We start from the raw sequence: 16242 nt of genomic DNA, 5'->3' as shown, positions 1-16242 counted from the left end.
TAGCTTGAATACCACAGATAAGTAGCAGAACTTAAAATCAAGCACTAATTTTTTCAACTCCACACACCTGCTCTTTCTGTGAAATACCTAGGGTAGCATAAAAGTCAATATGCAAGTATGACATATTGTTTTAAATGTAAAGAAAGCCACTGTTATGAGTTGAATTGTATCTTCATCCTCCAAAAAAAATATGATGACATTCTAACCATTCAGTACTTTAGACTATAAACTATTACAGAAGCAAGCAAGTTCAAATGAAATCATTAGGGTGAGCCTTAATCTAATATGACTGATGTCATTATAAAAAGGGACAATTTGGACACAGATACTGACATTGATAAAGGGAGAACACCATCTGAAGATTGGAATTATGCTGGCACAAGACAAGGAACTACCAAAGTTAGGAGAAAGTCTTAAAAAAACTCAGAGAACATGGACCTGTTGACATATTGATCTCAGCCTGGTCTCTTGAACTGGGAGAGGATAAATTTTTGTTGTTTAAGGTGCTCAGTTTGTGACACTTTGTTATGGTGGCTATAGCAAGCACCTACTTCTTCATTAATCTTATTGTAAATTGTTTTGAATGTACCTGTTTCACTGATTCTAGTTATCCCATATATTTCTTTAATCATTAATCTGCTGTCAATGTACTAACTGATTGTTTCAAATCAATTCCAATAAAAATTAATAATGCCACAAAATTAGTTTTCCAGTATGACAATATAATTTCTTGAGATGCTAACTTGTATTTGTTCTACTTCTACCTTCCTATTATAGGAAGGTAGCCAGAAATCTTGTATTTTTTGTCCCAAGGGAATAGATGGTATTAGATTTTAGTACTTAAAAAACATAAACCAACTAAAGCTATATATCTAATAATTTTGTGGTGGCCTCATCTCATTGAGAATATTATGTTCAGTAAAACAAAGAGTAAGGAGAAGAGAAAGTGAGGGGATAGATTTCCCACAGGCTGGGGATAATAAAGAAGTCTATGGTTTACAGATAACCAGGGACTTTAATCTCCCTGAAGAGTCCTTGAGTCAGGCAAAACCTCATTATGAAACAGTTGTGCAGGTGAGTGGGTTGAGTAAAGTCTAAACATGGAGGTTCTCAATCTCATTCAAGATGTCCGTGCATGGTCGGCAGAATTCTAAAGGTGTCCAGGAAAATTCTTGTTCCCTGGTTACTTCAACAAACATTAATCTAGGTACTGCTGTGAAGGTGTAATTAAGGTATCCACCTTAAAATAGGGAGATTATCCTAGGTTAACTGGATAAGTCCCATTGAATTACAAGAGGCCTTCAAATGAATAAAAATAATAATAATAATAATAATAATAATAATAATAATAATAATTTATCTAGCTGGAGTTGTAGAAATGTATCAGAAGAGAGAGGCAGAAGAAAAAGTGAAAAAGGCAATCCATGTGTGAGAAGGATTGACATACCCTTGCTGGCTCTGAGATACAGGGCTTACGTTCAACATTTGCAGTGATCACACTAAAGCCATGGCCAACACATCCATTCATCATTCTTGTTATGACATCATTCAAGTAGTTTTAATGGCTAAATCAGTGATTTGCATTAAAATGAATATTAACACTAATGATTATGGTAGCATTGAAGATTTGTGAGTGTCTGTACTATATATACGTGAAGCTAGACTTAATATGTTATTTCAGTGCCACTGTACATTATGCAGTTCAAGTACCTGAGAGGCACACCTAGGAGTTAAGGACAACCATCAGCTAACAGCCAGCAAGGAAACTGGACCTCAGTATTATAACCACTAAATACTAGATTCTGCCAATAATATGAATGTGCATACTATTATTGAGCATCCCCAAAAGATTCTAGCCAGCTGACACCTTGATTTTGGTCTTGTGAAGCCTGAACCAGGAAAACCAGCCAAACCAATCTGGACTATTGACCTACAGAATTATGAGACAACGCATATGTGTTGTTTAGACCTAATTATGTAATCCCTTGTTACGACTGTAATAGAAAGCAAATGTGTTTCAAAGGTGGCATAGAGGTAAAGTTACTGCTTCTCAGGTACAAGGGATCTTGGACTAAAGAGTACATCATCAGTGATCACAATAGAATGACACCTGGAATTTAATTTCCTATTTTTGGAGAACAATTTAAGCCTCTAAAATTATTGTGCAACCTTAAGAATCAGAGAAGACTTCAATAAGAGCTGGGCTTGAGTTTAAATAAAATATAGAAATGTTATCTTTCACACTTCTGAATTCATCAAGTAACATTTATTTCAACACTTCCCCAAGACAAAATATGAATTGAGTTTATTTAGTACTTTTTATTTCTCCATTCTAATATTTCATATGTCAACAACTTTATATTTATATTATGTGACCCACAAACCACCCTGCTCCATCATCCTCATTTCATAAGCCCCTTTCAGCTTTTTCCAGAGCTCCAAGTTCTGAACGTGAAAAGCTTTATCCAACCAACATACAAAGCTTTATCTCTGGTATTTGTCAAATAGATTCAACTGATATATTATGACAATCTATTGTCTTTAACAAGTTCTTATACTTCTTTTGTGTGATAGCATTTAATTGTTTCATTCATTCCAAAAATGAAATGTTCTGTCTCTAGTGTATATCACAAAATTTAAGTTCAGATAAATATGGATCTTATGCAGGATGCTATATTTAGTAAGAAGAAAACCAAGGATTCAAATTTATGTCTTCTTGTTTACCATTCTAAGATAGAACTACTTACTCAAGCATCAGTTCAAAAGTAACCATTTAACAAGTAAGTCATATATATATATATATATATATATAATGTAATTATATATATATATATATATATATATATATATATACACATATATATATATACATATATATATATACATACATATATATATATTTACAGCCCTGCCTAATACATTACCCTCTCCTGTGGGCTTTTCATTTTAACAATGCATAAGATCTTGAATTAAAAGAATAAAAGGCCAAGAATAGAAAATTAATCCAGGCAGTTGAAAGGAAGTTTGCCAGTAGGAATACTATCCAAATATCAAATATTATCCCAACTTTAACATCATGTTAGGTAAAGATTAAATCTAGTGCAATGGACTTGATTTTTCTTTGATATCCTTTCCCCCCTGGGGATAATACTTCTTGCAACTTGGGTTCATATTGTTATCTCTTGCATCATGTTTCCTTCATCTCTCCCTCTTCTCTATCAACCTCTGTCTAGTTATCCTTCAGCCATAAGCAGAAGGAAAGTCAGCCCAGACATGGTCCCTAACACCTCAAGCAGAGGATGTTGTGTACAGTCTGCCTCTCAAGCATTACTTTTAGGTTAAGACTCGTCTTATTATTGTGGACTAGCTGTGCTATACTTGGTTTGTGCCTTAATTATCATAGTGTTTCCCTAAAATAAATAACAATAACAAAATGTTAATGACTTCAAATTAAAACAAATAGCCTTATTTTAAACATCTAATATTCTTAATTAACTATCTTTTTTACTTTTTTAAAGTATAGTTGGTATATAATATCATATTAATTATATTAGTTTTGGGTGTACAATACAGTGATTTAGCATTTTTATACCCTACAATGTGATCACCCCACTAATTATTCTACTTATCTGTCATTGTGCAAACCTATCAAAATATTACTGACTAAATTCCCCTTCACCTTTTCACCTAACTCCCACCCCCTTCCCTCTGATAGCCATCCCTTTGGTCTATGAATTTGTTTTTGTTTTTTGTTTGTTTGTTCATTTCTTTTTTTGATTCAACATGTAAGTGAAACCATGTGGTATTTGTCTTTCCTTTTCTGACTTATATCACTTAGCACAATTAACTATCTGAAAATAATAACTTCAGTAAAATTCATTAACAGAGGACCTCTTGTTTTTACTTTGAATCACAGTTGAATAAAAGCTTCCCCTTTGGCACAAAGAGTTATATCATTAAGAATTACTGGACTAGTTCTTTTAAAATTAGAGGGAGATTAGAAAAATTTCCCATTGCCAAAATGCAAATTTATTCAAATTTTCAACTTTTAACTTTAAAGCAAAATAAACTCTTTTTAAGAGAGAAAAGGGGTTGGCAAATATTGTATTATAAAAATTCAAGTGAAATGGAGCATCACAAGAACAATATTGTTAAAAGAGCCTTCACAGTTTGCTCAAAAAATTGAATAACCTTTTTCTTAAACTCAACATCATACAGAACAATACTTCTCTAAAGTTGAGTATTTTGAATGCTAACCTAGATAAGTTGACTCTGTGCTTTTTATTTCCAAATCTGCTTAGGACATCTTCTTAGGAAGATAATATTTTTAAAAATCTTGGTTCAGCATATTTTACAAAACTTGAATGCCCTTTAATGATCAGAATACATATATCCTTTGAAGGACATTCATTATCAGTGGTGATTTTCCTGTAAAATATTTAGCAGTGTGAAATCCTTAGAAAGTTGCATGATATATCATTAGATATTGGGAGCCATTATATTTTATGGAAGCCAAATTTTATTTGAAGCCAAAACTTTATTCATGAATAACTTCCATCTGAGAAGTTAAAGATATATTAGACAAGGATGTTCTGAATTTTTATTTTATATCCACAATAAATTAATTTTTTAAAAGATAGAAATTTTCAAAAAATGTGTTTATAGTTTTATACTCTTTTTCAAAATAATTACTCAAATTTAATAATGTTAACATTCAAATTCAATCAAGGCAGCCATATAAATATTGCTCCTCTCAAGAAATGTACACAGATGCTTGAGCTAAAAATCCTAAATTTTCTCCTTGACTCCTATCTTTAATCGTCTTGCTTCTATTTTTCTGTCCCTTATTATCTCTTCTCTAGAAGTTAGACTGATCTTTTAAAAACTCCAACCCAACTGTGTTACTTCCAAGTAAAAATTCTCAAGTAACTCTTGTTGCATTTAAATAGCAGCCAAACTCTTTACCTTGACTTTCAAGACCCTACCCAATTTCCCTCCCTTTCTAACTCCATTTTCTTTTGGGGAGGGGTGGTGATGGTGGTGGTAAGGACCTCAATAGTTTATTTTATTTTTCTAAATTTGATTTTATTGTGGTAAGAGCACTTAGTATATGATCCATCCTCTTGACCCAATTTTAAATATAAAATACATTATTTTGACTATGCGTACAATGTTGCACAACAGATATCTAGAGCTTATTCACCTTGCTTAACTGCAAATGTATGCCCATTGATTAATAATTTCCATTCTTATAACACTGGTCCTGATCCTTTCCTATGGTCAATACTTATATATTTCACTTCATTTTTTTCTTGTAAAACCCCAAACTTGTTCAAATTTAAGGCCTTTGGACTTACTGCGTCTCAAGGCTATCATGCCCTTGCCTTAAATCTTAGCAGAGTAAAATTCTACTGTCATTAATTCCAATTTAAATGTCACCTTCTCAGAGAGCCCTTCTCTGCTCACTCAACATTAACTTCTGCATCATGTTACTCTATTTATTGTCTTCCTACCTGTTTGTTCTTTAATACATTCACTCACTCAGTCATTAATTTTATTTATCAGGTTCTCCATTAGGGTATAGGTGCCAAAAAAGTGGGAAACTGTCTTTTAAGTTCACAACTACACCACTGAAGCCAAAAATACTTTCTGGTCCATAATAGGTACTTAATAAATAAATAAATAAAAATATATATATATATATATATATATATATATATATATATATATTTTTTTTTTTTTTTTTTTTTTTTTAATTAAAGTTTATTGGGGGTGACAATTGTTAGCAATGTTACATAGATTTCAGGTGTACAATTCTGTGATACATCATCTGTATATCACATTGTGTGCTCACCGCTCAGAGTCAGTTCTCTTTCTATCACCATATATTTGACCTCCTTTACCCTCATCTATCATCCCTCTTTCCCCTTACCCTCTGGTAACCTCTAAACTATTGTCTGTGTCTATGAGTTTTTTTCTTCATTTGTTTTTCTTGTTCTTTTGTTGTTTTCAGTTTTGTATGCCACATATCAGTGAAATCATATGGTTTTATACTTTTTCTGTCTTATTTCCCTTAGCATTATAATCTCAAGATCCATCCATGTTTTTGCAAATGGCCCTATTTCATCTTTTCTTATGGCAGAATAATATTCCATTGTGTATATATACCGCAATTTCTTTATCCAATCATCTATTGAAGGACACTTTGGTTGAGCAAATGAATGAGTAGATGAATGACAATAATTATAAGTCTTAATTATTTAGAAGCAAACTTTTTAAACTCCATTCTCTAAAATGAATATTTTGAAGCAAATTCTATAAGAAATCATATGCAATATTATTCTGCAAAAAACCAAATGGAGCATTTTGTTTGTCAACTAAAAAATTAATGTAGATTGAAAAAATTGATGAAATATTTAATAAGTCAAAAAGAAACAGGCTCCATATCTATATACCAAAATTATGTGAAAGAAGATATATGTGTGTGTATATATATATATATATATATATATATATATATATATATATCTTCTTTCATATCTTTAAAGTTGATTAAAAATAAAAGATCAATTATAGATTAAAAGTATAAGATATAAAATAAGCTTTAATTTAACTAATATTTTCTCTGCGTGTTATTTTCTCCACAAAGCAATATTCTCTCTCTCTCTCTCTCTCTCTCTCTCTCTCTCTCTCTCTCTCAAAATCTACGTTAGAGAACCATGTCCACGTAGTGTTAATTCCTCCTTTGGCTTAACTTTTCTTTAGTATATAATCCAATATTGTTAAGATAAACATAAGAGGGATTGTAATAATGTGGGACTTTTAAGCAATTAACATATACTTTATTTAAATAACAAGGATTTTTAACACAATACACTATGATCACCAATGTGAATAATAAATTTGCAAATAGGTGCTACTTATATCAATACTTTTTAGGAATTCTGAGAGTCATGATTGAGTCAAGAGGACTCCGTTGTTTGGATGACAGATAAAACCCACAATTTGTTAGTTTGAACCTATGCTTTGTAGTTCTTTCTTTACCTGCAAGCAGAAAACAAATTGACCTTTTAGCAGTCAACCTCATTATCCATGTGTAAACATTTCTATGGGCATAGTTCCTCACTGATAGTGACTTAGGTGCTTAGAAAGCCTATTAACTCTAAACCAATAGGGCACCACTTAATGAACTGCAGCAATAACACTCCAAGTGGTTCCCCTGTGGACTGAAGATGTTTGCTGCCTTAGAAGCCTACATATACCAGGGAGGAATTTAGACACTTGTAAAAATAAAGGCCATGGAAACTGAATCTACATAAGCAATGTAAAGTCAAGACTTAAGGCACTGTTCCAAATCATTCTGAGCAGAAGAAAAATGTTTAGTAATTGAGGAAAACAGAATTTCTCATTAAGAATTCCTTGAGGGGACTGATTTATGATTTATTTCTTAGTGAATTGCAGTATGAAAAACATAGTAGGCTCTCAATAAACACATGTTGAGTAAGTGGATGATTTGAATAACTATATAAAGTATTCATATTATTTGACTTTTACATGTCTTTGTTTACTCTTTTATGGTACTCTTCTTTTTTATAAATAAGAAACAGATAAGGATGTAATAAGTATTCATTGTTTTGTATTTAATTTTCTAAATCAGTAAATCACGGCAATTTGTGTGTTATACGTAAGGTCATTTGCTTTAATCTCACTTCATTTTTTTTTTAATGAATGTTTTGTGGGAGATTTGTGCAGTAAAAAATAAAGCAAATTAAGTATATTTTGAAAAATCAGCAGTTTCAATAAAAACAATTTGTATCCTGAGTTTTACAAAACAAATGGTGTTTCAAATTATTCTCCCAGGCATAAAAATCATGTTCCTCAAAAAAATCACTTTTCCACATACAAAACAATGTCAGGTTTGTTTCGTTTTTTCTTTTGTAAAATCTTTTTGATTTAAGGTATTATTTTAGTTCTTGAGGTTACAGATTTGATACACAAAATCCAAGTTCATTCTGTTGCTTTACTTGTTATGTTATTTTTGCATGTAACTATATTTTCAGTTCTTCTCTGTGTCATCCTAGACTGAATGTTCTAATATATAATAATAGCATTTCTCATATAACTGTTTTTGCTTTGATTATTTATACTGTCTTACTCTTGTGCTAATTTTCAATAAGAAAAAAAGATACTTAACAGAGTAATTTCTACATTAAATAATTAGAATTCTATGGCAAATCTATTGCACATAAGTTTATAGCATATGCCAATCATTAATTATGTTGTTTTAGCTACAGAATTATAGGAGGTTGATGTCTTCAAATAGCTGATAATTACTCCTGGCTCTTGTCTAGTAGTATAATTTATAAGATTATCTCCTCCCACAAATGTAATTTGATTATTTTCCTGACTGTCTTACAGCTATGAAGTAAATTAAGAATCCTGTGTATTTAGAAGACTATTAGAGATTTTTTTTTCATTTTATCTTAAGAGAGTTCCCCTTGCATACCCAAGGAAAGCATAATATATCAAAACCTAAAGAACTTTCAGAAACTTTTTGTACATGTTAACTGATGTGTTTGCAAGTATGTCCCTTGGCATAATAGTTTTTATATGTTGCTGTTATCAACAAAAAAGTATAATGCTCAGTTCAATGGTATTGATGTTACAAACAAGCATTTTAGTAGAACTTTATTGAACACTTTCTAAAAGTACTAAAATTCTAAATAAATACATTTTACGAAATATAGGTCCTTTGCTTATGTTCTTATTAACACTTTAAAAGAAATTTGGCAAATCATTCTGTTAGATTGTTACAAACAATATTAGAAAATATCCTCCCTACACTGGTATGTAAATATTGTGTGATTCTACACTTTAGGTGTGTTCAAATGAATTCATCTGTGCTTTAGATTTTTGTATTAATACAGTTCTCTGAATATTTTAATATAAAATTCTCCACTAACACAAAACAAATACAGTTTTAAAAAAGCATTAATACAGGTCTGCTGAGAGGTTATGAATATGCATGTGTACTTCCAGAGATACTTTGAGTTTTATTGCAGGCAGTCAGTTTATTGAAGTAGACTATTACACATTATCAGTTTGTGCATGTGGGACTACAACCATAATTCTTTTTTGAAAACTCAAGAATTTCATGGGGTTAGCATTTGAATAGGAGATAACTCTTTCTGTTTTGCTTTAAAATGAAACCAGCTAGTATAAGTCCAAAGACTAATATTCTACTTTGAAACTACTTTTGTGTCTCCTTAGCACATAAAAGTTATATGATCAAAGGTAGCACAATTATATAGTATCAAGTGTTCTTTATGTAAAATAAACCATCTTAAAAAAATATTTGCAATGTATGTAAAAGTTATTTGAAAATTGAAAGTCACTATACAAATAAAAGGTGATATTGAACATTGAATATATTTGTAAACACAAATGTGATGATATTTTAAGATATATTTATTTTTATTTCAGAAGCCCTCAACAATGATGAACTATTTTACATGTACTGTTGGAATGAGGCAAGTAATTTTACTCATAACTAAATGTACTTTTACTAATATTTGTAACCTATGATTTAATATATTTAAATACTCATGTAAATATATATAACTTTTCAAAGAGCAAGAATCCCAGAATTACTGGTCTCTGACATTTACTCCTCAGACTTTATAAGCTCTGAAATACCTTTTCCCGAGAATCATGTTGCCATGGTGATGATTTATATAATTTTGTACACAAAGAATATAAAGCACATTCATTTCAGTGGAATTGTAGAATTACTTAAAATATAATTGGAATCTAGAAACAATTTGATGGACCAATATTCTCCAATATTCTCCATTTGTTATGACAAGGTGAGATGTTGCAATTTACTTCTAAATGATGATGTTCATACAAGACCTAGTTTCAGGTTTCAATGCCATTGATTTCAATTTTAAACTTCTTGGTTCCCAGGTGACACCATTATACAATAAGGCAACTTACAAATTGTGACCTGGATTTATGCAGGACAAATGTTTAATACAACTTAGTCTTATAAATCATGTGTAGAATTTTCCGTGGATATATCAAAGCACAAAAACTTTCACCTAAATTAGAATGAAAGACCTTCTAAAGTTTTATTTTGAAATATGACAATTCGGCACAATCTTTTCCCTTATCTCTTGGCCAAACTTTGTATATAGCTCCTTGAAACAACAACAACAACAAAATCAAGTCTTATTCTGTGCCATATGAGTGAAACCTAAAACATTTAAAATCACGAGAACTCCTCTCCTTTGGGGACAAAAGGAGGTTTCAGAAATTAAACTACCATTTTTTTTTAAAGGACAGAAAATAATCAAATATTTTGTAGTTTTTTTTGCTTGTTTGTTTTTAGATATGATAATTTTGGATAAGTGAACATTTTGTGATTCACAATTAGATATTAAATGACACTTTCCCTGTAATATCACATTTAATTATTTAATTTAAAATTATTTCTTTAGTGAAATTATTTTCTATTTTTTTCATTTCAATTATTTTGTTTTATTTCATAAAGCAGATTTGTTTCTGTAAAGTATATACACTCATAAATTGTGTAAAATATAAATAGCTAACATTGAAGTAACTGGATTTGCCACACTCAGTAAATCCAGGCTCTATGTCTATATTTAGATTTTTTTTTTCACTTTCCTCTCTCTCTGCCAAAACTAAATTTTTTATAATAATTCTTTAAAATGTGTTTTCTTTTTTGTAGAATAAAGGTCATTCCTAAGAAAACTCTTAAAATAATACATGATATAATGCAAATTTTACAAGAGATTTTCTTTTGAATTATATATGCTTACCTGGAGAAAATTTCCATTTTTTCATTACAGAAACCTCTCAAGAGAGGCAAAATAACAGCGTTTACTGGCAAGTCTGAATTAATTATAAAGAAGGTAGATGAATATGATAGAAGCATAAAGAAACCTGTAAAATTTAATTTTCCCCCAAATCCCAAGCATTACAAAGCAATTACATTGAAGAATATTTTCTGTATACTTCCATTAAAAAGTCAAAAAAGAAAAGAAAAGTGTAACTGCAATGATAAGAAATAGGGCTTAGGCTTCTGTTTCCAGCAGTGATAGAATTTTTCCCCCCACAAAATTTTAAATGATTTTTATCATATGAAGCTTTAAAGGTTTTGAATTTTGAGTGAATAAGAAAATGCCAGTTATTTCAGAGTTTGTATTTGCCCAAATGTTCATTGATTAAATTATTGTAAGACGTATTTCATACTTGCGTGCTGTCTCTCAAAATGTAACATCTATTCAGAAAGTTTCTTTGAAGTTCATAAGTAAATGATTTCTTACATAACAACAGTAAAATCTCTGGGAAAGAACCTAATATAAGTGCTGTGTCTGCAATTTTAGCTTATTGCACAGAACTTGTTCTCTTCTCCACGTAACTATTTCACAATTTTAATTTTCAGATTGTATAATGCTGTAACTGTTAGGAGCCTTGAGCCTTTCTGCAACATTTAATGAATTAGGATTACTGACCATTTTTTGAAAAAAAAAAAAAATAGTGAAGAAAACAACTTTTATTTGTTGCTGAGTGCTGTTTGCCTCTTGTCCTTTCCCTGGGATGAGCGCAAGATGGTGTCTGTCCAAAATGTGTTTATGAATTCTGAAATCCACTTCAAAATTTCTTGAGCTACAAGCATGTTTGTGAGTTGTTGGTTATGTAGAATTCAAATTATTAGTGAACATATCATTTGTCAAAGAGGATAAATGGAACCACTGGGATGGCCCAACATAGCATTCTGGGTTTGTCATCATCATTGCTGTTAAGTACTCAGCAGAGTTGGATCCTAAGGAAACAGAAGAATTGGCAATTGCAGTTTAGCATGAAACTATGTAGAAAAATGTTATACCTAGAGTAAGTATAGTTTTTTGATACAGAAAGTGAAAGTATTTAATTTGGTGAATGCAAGGCAGTAAAAGGAGAAATAAGTGAAATTGAGGGTTCAAAAGGGCTTGGTTCTGCCTGCTATTTACTGTTTACTTCGGACAAGACATTTGCCTTTTCTAAAGCTACATTGATGGTAAAATGGGAAAATAGCTACCTGCTTTCCTCACAAGATAGTTCTGATAGTTAAAATAAGAACACATAGATGCAAGAGTAATATTTGCAAGAGATTTCAAATGGGAACTCTGGTTTTTTTTGTTTTGTTTTGTTTTGTTTTGTTTTGTTTTGTACATTTGATTCTGGCATATTTGCATGTAATTAGCACATCTTTTCTAAGACTCTGTATAGAATGCTCCAATCTTCCATGATCCCTCAGTTGAATTATGTCATAACCAACTAAATTATCTGCATCATCCACTCTGAGCCTTTTCCAACCCATTCCTAACATTGCAGCCAAAGTAATCTTTACAAATATCATGATGGCACTTATCCTGCTTAAATTCTGATACTGCTTGGCATGACCAGTAAAGCTCTGTGTAATCTGGTCCCTGCTATCGTCTTGAGCTTCATAATGTATCACTCCCTGATTTTATAAACTCTAGCACAGTGGCATTTTGGTACCTCAGACTTAACCATGTTCTCTTCCACCTCCTTTCCCAGAAAGACCTTCATACCCCAGCAATGCTTCCATTTTAATATTCAGCTACTATTCAGCCTTACACTTTTGCTGAGGTGTTACTTCCTCAGAAATCTTTCTCTGACCCTCTTGTCTAGCTTGGGCTTTTTTTATAATGCATTCATTGAGTCTGGTGATTTTTTACTCCAGAACATTTATCTTGATTTGTCATTATATAGCCATTATAGTGGTTATTCCACTAACATCTGTCTCCATTATCAGACTGTAAACTCCTCGAGGACAAGATTCTATTTTCTGCTTATTGTGAATCTGCAAAATATCTGATACATTACAGGTGGGGGTCAATAACTTTATATTTCTATGAAATTATCCTAAATATATGTGATACTATTTTATTAGCTGATACAAATTGACAATTTGCTTGTTTCCAGATGATAAATTTTAAAAATGGACCTATCCCTGAGTCAGGCTAGAGGGCAGGTGATAGGAGAAACACAAGCATGAGGACAGTAACATGCAGTAATGGTCATCCCAGACACTGCAAAATTCCAAAAGGAGGGAGCAAGTTAAAGAGGAAAGATGTTAGAAAGCAGCAGTCTGTCCATGTTTGAGAGATTTAGGAAAGAGTAGCAGAGACAAAGCTATGGATTTAGGTAGGAATCAGATGGAGACCCCATAACTGGAACTGGACTCAGTGAAAAGATGGCATTAGAGAAAAGAGGGGAATTAATAATTTCTATAAATAGACCAGCAGCAAAGTGGAATGTATGAGGAATCACATGACCTATTCAACTAGGATTTACTAAAGATCAACCTAATTAAGGAAAAGAAGAATACCTGAAGCCTAAAAAGTTGATCTTACTGAAGACAAAGGTAAATCCATAGAGTAGCGGATGGTAAAATAAAACGTCACCCTGGGTCTTAAAATAAGAGGGGACACGTAGGGAGGCCTTGGCCAAGCCCACCGGCTAGTTTGAGGAGCCAGACTAGCTGTTAGTGAGTGTGGACATTCTGGGCTTAAATCCACTCCCTGCTCCAAGTTCTCGTTGTGTGTTCCGGGGGGCCAGCAGCACTATGACCAGGCCAAGGCTGAGGCACTGAGAAAACTCAACAAGAGTCAGAAACTGGTCAAAAAGCTAGCCAAAAGTATACCTTTTTGGGTTCAGAGTCTCTGATCAAGCAGATCCAGGAATCCTGGGCCCAGGCCTGAATAAGGCCAGGGTGTTCCCTTCTTTGCTGATTCACAATGAGAACATGACAGCCAAAGTCGATGAAGTGAAATCCACCATCAAGTTCCAGGTGAAGAAGGTGCTGTGTCTGGCAGTCGCTGTTGGACATGTGAAAATGACAGACAATGAGCTTGTGTATAATATCCATTTAGCTGTCAATTTCCTAGTGTCATTGCTCAAAAAGAACTGGCAGACTATCCGGGTTTCATATATCAAGAGCACCATGGGAAAGCCCCAGTGCCTGTACTAAGGCACAGCTTAATAAACCGTACTGCTACCCAAAAAATAAATAAATAAATAAAATAAAAGGTAAGAAGCCATGGATATTTTTACATGAATAAGAATTTATTCTTAATGTGAAGACATTTCAATTAATATAAAGTGTGCAATGATTGCTCTGTGTCTGTACTAGCAGGGTGCATAATGAAAACAGGTGTCAGAACACTATGGGGAGGAGATATAAGAGAACTAAAGATAAATTAGGGTTTGGTGGAAAAACTAAAAACATAATTCAGGGGGAAAAAATAAGTAAAAGTAAATTATTTTTCTTATAGGGAATATGAAAATATTCTTTAAATCCAGTTAACAACCAGGCTTTGGACCATCAATCAGCCCAGAGTGGTGCTAAGGTGGTTAAATAAACCTGAGTAGAATTAACTCCTTATTAAGACAGACACCAAAATTGGAGACACTTTCGAGGACAGAGATGCTCAAGGCATGGGGAGAAAAAAGAGAGAACTTGTTTACCTACTTCTTACAGCAGTCCCTAGGTTAATGTGCATTCTTGAAGGTGTTCTATCCATTAAATATATTACAATGATTTTATGTCGGTAGTGTAAAAATGCATGTGTAAGATTGTGATATGGTCTCCGTTTTAATATCTCCATGGATGACACACTAAAACTAAAATTTTCTTATTCCAAATAACCCTGGCCATAAACAGGAGAGATGGAGATTATACAAATAAGAAAATTATGTGCACATGTGCATACACACACACGCACACACACACAGAATATTATTCAGCCATAAAAAATTATGAACTGTTGCCATTTGCAACAACATGGATGGACCATTTAAATGAAATAAGTCAGACAGAGAAAGACAAACACTATATGATCTCACTTAAATGGTGAACCTAAATAAAACAAAACAAAACAAAAATATGCTTATAGATACAGAGAACAGATTAACAGATTGGTGGTTATCAGAGGCAGTGGAGTGGTGGGTGGGGGGGTATGAAATGAGTGAAGGGGATCAAATAGTACAAACTTACAGTTGTAAAATAAATCATGGGTATGTAATATACAATATGGTAACTATAGTTGATAATACTGTATTGCATGTTTGAAAGTTGCCAAGGGAGTAAATCTTAAAGGTCAGCGCACACAAATTTTGTAACCCATATATGGTGATGGATGTTAACCAGACTTATGCAGTGATCATTTTGTAATATATACAAATATCAAATACTTATGTCATATACCTGAAACTAATACAATGTTGTATGTCAATTATCCCTCAATTAAAAAAAGGAATAAATGTAAATAATAATGATAAGGGAAAATGTGACCTTTATTAAGAAAAAGATAAAGATACTTAAAAATTCTAAGCACATTGCATTACATTTTTAGCAAGTAATATATTCTTTTTGGAATTCTTTGGTATGCTTTATGAACAATTAATACAAAATATTTCCATCTAAGTAATTTTTACATACATCTCACCTATTTATTTTATGATTTATTATTGTGCATATTTATGTCACAGACCATGGCAGGGAGTATACTGAATGATTCCCTAAGATATCCCCATTCTAATCTTCAGAATCAGTGAACATGTTATTTCACGTGGCAAAAGGGACTTTGTTGATATGATTAAGAACCTTGAGATGGAGAAAATGCCCTGGATTAGACAAGTGACTCCAATCTAATCCCACGTGTTCTAAAAAGCAGATACCCATCCTGGCTGCAAAGAACCAGAGAGATGGCATCATAAGAAGGACTCTACCCACTGTTTTTGGCTTTGAAGATGGAGTAAGAAGCCAAAACCAGGAAATGAGTGCGGTTTCCACAAATAGGAAAAGGCAAGGAGCTGACTTTTCCTGGGACGCTCCAGAAGGTATGCAGGCCTGCCAACACCTTGATTCTAGCTCAGTGTGGCCCAAGTCAGATTTCTAACCTACAGAATTGTAGGATAATAAATTATGGTTTGAGTTCTCCAAGCATGCAGTAATTTGTTACAGCAGCCATAGAGAAGTAATATACTCATATGCAATGTCATATTTATTTATACAGGAACTTAAAAATTGAGAAGAATAAATGATAAATGAACTAAAAGAGAAATGAAGGTTAATAGAATCAACTGAGCGAGAATTTAGTTCTACTAATAAATAACTGCTATTTTTAGTTCTCTTTGTCACTGAGATAG

The 16242-nt window shown here is 32.3% G+C and overlaps 1 pseudogene; it reads left to right on the top strand.

The window, feature by feature from the left end:
- Positions 1-1507: 1507 nt before the first annotated feature.
- LOC109459962 (large ribosomal subunit protein uL1) lies at positions 1508-14062 on the top strand (annotated as a pseudogene).
- The last annotated feature ends 2180 nt before the right edge of the window (positions 14063-16242 follow it).

Source organism: Rhinolophus sinicus, linkage group LG01 (assembly GCF_036562045.2).
Source record: "Rhinolophus sinicus isolate RSC01 linkage group LG01, ASM3656204v1, whole genome shotgun sequence".
Classification (NCBI taxonomy): Eukaryota; Metazoa; Chordata; class Mammalia; order Chiroptera; family Rhinolophidae; genus Rhinolophus; species Rhinolophus sinicus.
This window is presented reverse-complemented; position numbering and strand designations above follow the sequence as displayed.